Here is an 8,242-nt window from a genome sequence, read left to right as displayed (position 1 = left end):
CTTCTTTTTTAAATTTATTTTTTAAAATACTTAATAAATTTATTATTATTATTATTATTATTATTATTATTATTATTTATTATTATTATTATTATTATTATTATTTATTATCATTATTATTACTATTTATATTCTCATTTTTATCATTATTATTATCATTATTATATTATTATTATTATTATCATTATCATCATCATCATCATCATCATCATCATCATCTTTATTATTATCCTTGTCATCATTATTATTTTGGTCAATTATGGCTCTCACGATTCGAAGCAAGGGAATAAATCATGATTAATTTTTTATCAAAGTATTATATCGGTTATATCCCTTGGAATCCAATAACTAAATCAAATCCATGGTGTCTTTAAGTGACTAAAAATTATCAAAATTATCGTACAGGAAAGGCAAAAAAATGATCGAAGGAGAAGCCTAAAATTAATATTAAATTGAATTAAATTGAGTTATTTTTATATAGCGCAATATCCACTAAACGTGCTCAAAGCGCTTTACAGGGGTCCCTGGTCAACAGCAACATTTAACGTGTAGGACGGGACATAACGCCTGTTAGGCGATATTACAATTTTTCGGACAAAGACAACGCTGTTACCGGCCAGGTACTCATTTTACACCTGAGTACGGTGAGAGAATGTGAATAAAGGGCCTTTTCCAAGGACTCAACATTGAGCCGATTGCGAGGCTCGAACCCAGGACCTTTCGATCCGAAAGCGAGTGTCATACCACTAGACCACATAGCCGCACAATCCTTCCTTAAATCCTTTCACGTTCGACTTCAACCCAAGACAATTCTCTCTCTCTCTCTCACACACACACACACACACACATACACACACATACACACACATACACATTATCTCTGTCTCTCTTTCTTCTCTCTCTTTTTCACACTCTCTCTTACACACACAGACACACACACACATACACACACACACCTGCTCTACGATGTAAAAATAACATATAACATAGAAAAAATTTTATTCTCTATTGTCTTCTGGCACTTTTCTATTCACTTCATATCTGGTTGTTACCAACATAAGTGCCTGCTCCACTCACTTTTCTGAATTAAAAATTCACCCCATACACCGGAGCATACTCAATGTCTCAATCGTTTCTATGTTATATGTTTGTGTTGAGAATATTGGCTATTAAGCTTAACTGCTGGTCAAAATTATTCGCGATGTTGGTGTACGAACGAATCGGCGGTCTCAAGAAGTGGGTGAGAGAGGGATCTAGTAATGACTTTGAGTTTGAAACGAATATTTTTGTGTTCGTGGATAGCTCACACGGTAGAGCCACGCTCTCACCTGCCAGGCGGAGTTGTCGTACCAATAAGGTCGCAGGTTCAAACCCCACCACCGCCGCGAAAAAATTTTTATTCTCTATTGTCTTCTGGCACTTTTCTATTCACTTCATATCTGGTTGTTACCAACATAAGTGCCTGCTCCACTCACTTTTCTGAATTAAAAATTCACCCCATACACCGGAGCATACTCAATGTCTCAATCGTTTCTATGTTATATGTTTGTGTTGAGAATATTGGCTATTAAGCTTAGGGAGCGTTCACATATTACGTCATCAGCTAGGGGGGGAGGGGGGGTCTACCAAATGTTGACATGTGTTGACATGGGGGGGGGGGTCAGACCCAAGATGATGTCATCAAAACATAGGCAAATTAAGCCTATTTCAAAGTTTGTTCCTTTCAAAACAGCTAAAGATAAATTGCTATGATGAGTATTGCCCATCTCTCAAGAAACAAAATGGGAAAGGGGTATCACTTCTCAAAAGGCGAACTTGCCCTAAATGTATCACTCCTCGATCACAGCAATGAAAGACCATTCACTAAAATGCGGCATACATGAAGAACAGCAAATGGGAGAAAATGATGACGATGAAGATGAAATTGATGATACTATTTATAGTACATTGCCAGAGGTCTAAGGCAGAAACATTTTTGAATCAATTAATTTTATGTTTGGAAATTGAAACAGAAATTCATTCCACTAAAAGACTAATATGCTATAAAATAATTTGCCTCCTATACTATTTTAAATTACACTTTCTGAATTTTTTTAATAGCACCTGCACCAAGTAGCCTAATTTAAATAATGTTTGTTAGATTTTATCTTTGCAAATTTAAATTTTATGTCCCCATTGTATCGTAAAACATAAATTATCAAGTTTCTGAAATTAATAAAATGTCTGAATGTGTTTTATCAAACGTTGATAATCAATGTTTATGGTTTGAAAAACGAATAATAAATATTGTGAAATTAAAGTATCTTTTAGTTTTTATTAAATTAGATGACATCATCATCTGCTGGGGGGGGGGTCAGGTCAATGATGACAAGTGATGACTTGGGGGAGGGGGGGGTCTAAAAAGGGCAAATTTTTGATGACGTAATATGTGAACGCTCCCTTAACTGCTGGTCAAAATTATTCGCGATGTTGGTGTACGAACGAATCGGCGGTCTCAAGAAGTGGGTGAGAGAGGGATCTAGTAATGACTTTGAGTTTGAAACGAATATTTTTGTGTTCGTGGATAGCTCACACGGTAGAGCCACGCTCTCACCTGCCAGGCGGAGTTGTCGTACCAATAAGGTCGCAGGTTCAAACCCCACCACCGCCGCGAAAAAAATTTTATTCTCTATTGTCTTCTGGCACTTTTCTATTCACTTCATATCTGGTTGTTACCAACATAAGTGCCTGCTCCACTCACTTTTCTGAATTAAAAATTCACCCCATACACCGGAGCATACTCAATGTCTCAATCGTTTCTATGTTATATGTTTGTGTTGAGAATATTGGCTATTAAGCTTAACTGCTGGTCAAAATTATTCGCGATGTTGGTGTACGACCGAATCGGCGGTCTCAAGAAGTGGGTGAGAGAGGGATCTAGTAATGACTTTGAGTTTGAAACGAATATTTTTGTGTTCGTGGATAGCTCACACGGTAGAGCCACGCTCTCACCTGCCAGGCGGAGTTGTCGTACCAATAAGGTCGCAGGTTCAAACCCCACCACCGCCGCGAAAAATTTTTTATTCTCTATTGTCTTCTGGCACTTTTCTATTCACTTCATATCTGGTTGTCTCCTTGTTCGCCAGCTCACATCTTGGTACACCATGATCCATTTCTTATTGGATCCACTGCGCGTGCTTTCATGCTTTGCATGTCAATAAGATCCACCTGACCTCTTGATGTACATCATTTATGCTCTCAGTTAGCGAGTGTATATCATTGTCTATTAAACTTAGGGCAGCAAATTTACCACCAACTTCAGCCTCAAATTTCAGCAACTGCTGGATCTTTCAGTTTCTCGATATCAAACCTTAGTCTTGTTTTTGAGGCATCAGGTTTTGTTTGAAGTTTCAAATTGAGTGGACAGAGAACAAAATCATGATCGCTTCCTATATCTGCTCCTGGATATTTTCTTGTCTTTGCCTTATTTATACCCGACTTAAATCTCTGTGGAGCCAGTATAAAATTAATTTGGTTGTGTGACTGACCATCAGGGGAGTGCCATGTTGTTGTTCGTGTTCTTTTGTGTGGGTGGAGAGTGTTTGCAATAGTCAACGTATGGGCTTTAACATATTCTAGTAGTCTCATGCCCCTATCATTGTTCTTGTTCATTATTCCTATACCAAAACGTCCTATTGTTCCTGTCCATTTTGGATATGCGTCTGGTCCCACCTTCCCATTCCAGTCTCCTTGTACTATTAAGAGGTCCTTCTTTGGTATCTTGGAAATTGTTGCTTCTAGAGTCTCATAAAATTGTTCTGTATCTTCATCACTGTATTCTGATGTTGGCGCGTAAACCTGTACTATAGACACATTTTTGGACTGAGTTGTGACTCTGATGGTGATTATCCTGCTGGACACGGGGGTACATTCTATGATAGCATTGGTGTTTTCTTTCTTAACAATGTATGCAACTCCATGTTGATGGACCCTTTCATCCACAGAGTACCATATTTTGTGGCCTTCTGTCGACACTGTTTCACCAATGCCTGTCCCACTCAACTCACACAAGCCAATGATGTCCCATCTATAGTTGCTTAATTCATGTGTTAGCTCGGCTACTTTTCCCACAGCGTAGAGCGTTCTCACATTCCAAGTCCCAAGTGTCATACCTGTGGTTGGTAGTTTCATTTTCCTGTATCCAGTCGTTGATTTATCACGTCCACCCTTGGATATTGCCGATAGAACGCGCGGTCGTTGTTGTCCCGGGCCTCGACCGATCCGGTGTCATCATTATGTTATGTTTGCTTCCCACGAGTCCTTTCTGTGGGCTGGTAGACTTGGAAGCGCCCGTCTCCTCTCCAAGTCGATGTGACCCAAGCAGGGTGGCTGATGGGTACTGGCATTGCCAAAGGGCCCCCATGATTCTGTCCGGGACTGTTTATTGAATATTCGCAGCTACCCTATTACAGGGCCTTCCCCTATCCGCATCCTGGGGACCCGCTGGGTTGGAGTGTTGTCTTCTCCTAGTGCCTAGCAATCCTTGATTGCCAAGGTACCCCAGCTTTTAAATAGAATCTAGAAAAGCAACATAAACTTCAAGACAATGCTTTAACTATTTAGTTCTCTGGTGCTGTCTGTACCCCTTTATGGTTGCGAGGCCTGGACCATGAATGCTGACACGGAAAGGAGAGTTCGCGCAGTCCAACTCAAAGGCTACCGAAAACTACTAAAGATATCAAATTTGGAACTTTGGACCAATGTAAGTGTTCTGGACGAAGTAAAAGAACTGGCAGGAAGGCAAGAACCACTACTTGCAAAGGTAAAGAGAAGAACATTTTGTTGGTTTGGTCACCTCGTAAGACACGAAAGCTTATGAAAGACAATATTGCAGGGCACAGTAGAAGGCTGCCTAAAAAGAGGAAGACAGAGGAAAATGTGGCAGGATAACATTAAAGATTGGATAGGACTGACGTGGAACAATCTAATGAGGAGGGCCCAAGACCGTGATGAGTGGCGTCGAATTGTGAAGTCTGTGAGTGAGTGTGTGACCTCTTGGTGAGAATTCCTTGGTCAGTGTTGAGCAGACCGGACAACAGCCACTTTTTAGTGGCTAATCGCCAACATCGTATTTAAGATGTCAGCAGTTATCGGATGAATCGAGATTAGAGATAGACTGACGATATACGGGGTTTCCAGAAACCTGGCAGCGTAATATGAGAAAACAGTAAACATTGGCATTTCGGGGACAGAACAGACGCGTTGTTAGCAAAAATTACATAAAAATAAATAAACAAAATACTGCGAGGGTGTGATGAAAGTCATGTGAACTTCATGGTCGATCAACTTGGTCATCAATCCATTCAACTATCAATCAATTATACTTTTACTACTACTGTTGCTACTACTACTACTACTACTACTACTACTACTACTACTACTACTACTACTACTACTGCTGCTGCTGCTGCTGCTACTACTACTACTTCTATTACAACCATTACTATGACGACGACTACAACGATGAAAGAAAGAGAGTGAGAGAGAGAGAGAGACTGATCAGAGAGAGAGAGAGGGTGTTCTTCTATTGCCCTCTCATCATACATGACATAGACGTTGTTTATGGTGAACTAACTTTGTTAGATCAAAGGGATGGATGCCGCAATTTCGCATGTTCTTCACATTTCACACCTAGTATCTACTAATACTAGGTATGTGTCATCTGTTGGCATGGTGGACGCCATATCATTGATTTTAGATGAAGGCCAAGGTAATTATCAAGAACAGAATAACAAATTCCATTAGATGACAGAGTGAACTTTATTCATTGAGACATCTGCTTTTTATTGCAGGAACAGGAAGAAAAAAAAGGGTGATAATAATAATGCTTAATTTTGTCGTTCCCCAAATTAGAGAGTTACATGATAAGTGATTCCTTAAACAAAAAGGTCATAATAAGAAAATGAATTTACATTCTAACATCATCATCTGTAAGAGAGACTGATCAGCAAGTTCAAAGAGGTGAGTTTCATTATTTGTGTCTTCTCATTAATATGTGGAATGTCGGTTGATAGGTATGTAACATCAAAAAGAAATGTTGATCGTCTCCACAAAATTCATCAAGAATCAAAGTATGATATGACTTACTGACTTAAGGCCTTTCGCTTCCTAATCATCCGATCGGGACGCCTCGGCTGCCTCTCTAATCATCTGTGTCATTTTCTTCCACAGTTCACGGTCTTTTGCTGTGGATGCTAAGTTTATAAGGTCTTCCTTTGATTTTAATTCTTTGTTATTTTGAAGGCGTTTCAGGTCTCGATTGAGGACAGTATAAATTGACGTGGGTGGTCTACCTTGATATTTCTTGTGTCCAGATGGGGTGAATAACATATTCATGGCTTTATTAGCTGGTATATTTTCATCTCTTCTGAGTATATGCCCAAGAAGCCGCGATCTTACCTCCAGTCAAATATACAAAGCATATGTAAACAGCAACTTATTGGGCGCCACTGTGACGATTCGGGCCGTTCCCGGAGAGTTGGTGGAGCCAGATAGTCCGAAACGTCAACAAAAGAAAAATGAAGAAAAGAAGAGGAGGACAGAAAGATGGAACTCGTTGCTAAGTTCCCTCGGAGTAGAAGATCAGGTCACTGCACTGGGCCTAGCCTGATCAGAGGGAAGAGAAAGAAGGAGAAAGTATGTGTTTTACGGCCAGACAGGGTAGCAATCGAATGAAGGAAATCAAGATTTACAATGGAGATAAAGATAAAGGGAGTAAATCTGATTCATGAATGAACAACACAGAAGTTTCTTTTGTGTTCATTCAGGAGTCAGATTTACTCCTTTTATCTTTATCCCCATTTTATTGACTCAAGTAGGCACCTCTATTTACAAGATTTACAAACAGGATCCATTTATTACTGTAACTAAATACATCTACAACACAAAGAGGTATGACAAAACTCTACTTATCCATTCATCCTTCTTGTTTTTCTCCTGACATCCACAAATAATCAACACGACAACAATAAATTCTTATAAAATGCGATCGCTGCTTGTAGGTATTGTGTTCAACTGGACGAAGCTTACAAGAACTACCTCTGGTTTCCCGCGCCTTGCTTATATGACGGCGGGCTCTAACCCTGATTGGATAAAAGAGGTGTTCAGAATGCCTAGCAACCCCTGGGAAGTTACGTCAACTCCGGATTAGCTCGGGTTATGTCCTCACAACTATTGCCATGGCATAACAAGAGTGTTGGACACAGCAAAGGGAAAGAATCTGTGACAATCGCATTCCCCCAACAAGAAGTTAAATCAAACACTTTATTCTTCACGTATTGTAACTTTATTGGAGTTAATTAACAGATGTTGTCCGAAAAAAAATAATTTTCCGATGTTAAATTTGATAAAGATTGACAATGGAATTTTGATTTTGTCTGTTTCCTACATTGCATGTTTCTCTTTATTTGTCTTTACGTCCATATTTTATTAACAACCCCAAATTTCTGGTGGACAGACACGTCTCTTGAGTCTGGGTTGATCCTCCTCATTGATAGCACGTTTTGCCTGTGGAGATAGAAGGTAAAAATGTATGATAATGATATCCCACGAGATGACAATGATAATATCGAGAAAAGAAATTCGCATCTCCCTTGGTATGTGCATTTTTACTGTCAATTCGTTAAACATGGCATTTCAGTATTGATACTATGTGTTTAAGTAAAATAGACACCATTTTTGCCTGCCATATCAATCGTACAAATACACAAAATTAATTCGTATAACCATTACAGTTTACAGTTTATTAGAGAGTATTTAGTGAGAAGTAATCACACAATTGAAGATAGATTACTGCGAAAACATGGGCCAAATTTAAATTATAATCTGTTCATTTTAAAAAATAGGAATCAAGATCAACATTATTCCGTACAGCCAATCTTAAATTTGTATCATGGAGCACAGAATTACTATCAAATCTAAAAATTATAAAACCACTTTTCACAGATTGATATACAAGTAACTTACCAACCTTTCTTAAATTGAGGGCAATTCTATTGCCCGTTGATTCAACTGATTATCTAGACTATGTGCTAGAGCTTGACCCTTGTTTTTGGCGGGCAGATGTTGTGAGTATCTTACTTAAACGCATAACATGGGGGGATGGCGAATTGGCCAAGTGGTTAAGGCATTGTACTGTGACCCGGAAGGTCCCGGGTTCGAGCCCCGCTTCAGGCACTTTCGTTTTTTTCCTTGGGCAAGATTA

General features: G+C 39.1%; 1 long non-coding RNA gene across 1 annotated transcript in view; it reads right to left on the bottom strand.

The window, feature by feature from the left end:
* Positions 1–7,301: 7,301 nt before the first annotated feature.
* Positions 7,302–8,242, bottom strand: part of LOC144955913 (uncharacterized) — a 4,949-nt gene continuing 4,008 nt past the window's right edge. The window contains exon 2 of the long non-coding RNA XR_013641848.1: positions 7,302–7,545. This is a non-coding gene — a long non-coding RNA (uncharacterized LOC144955913). The remainder of the gene's footprint in view (positions 7,546–8,242) is intronic.

The sequence above is a fragment of the Berghia stephanieae genome, chromosome 10, assembly GCF_034508935.2.
Source record: "Berghia stephanieae isolate SIO BIC M18660-M18661 chromosome 10, UCSD_Bste_1.3, whole genome shotgun sequence".
NCBI lineage: Eukaryota > Metazoa > Mollusca > Gastropoda > Nudibranchia > Aeolidiidae > Berghia > Berghia stephanieae.
This window is presented reverse-complemented; position numbering and strand designations above follow the sequence as displayed.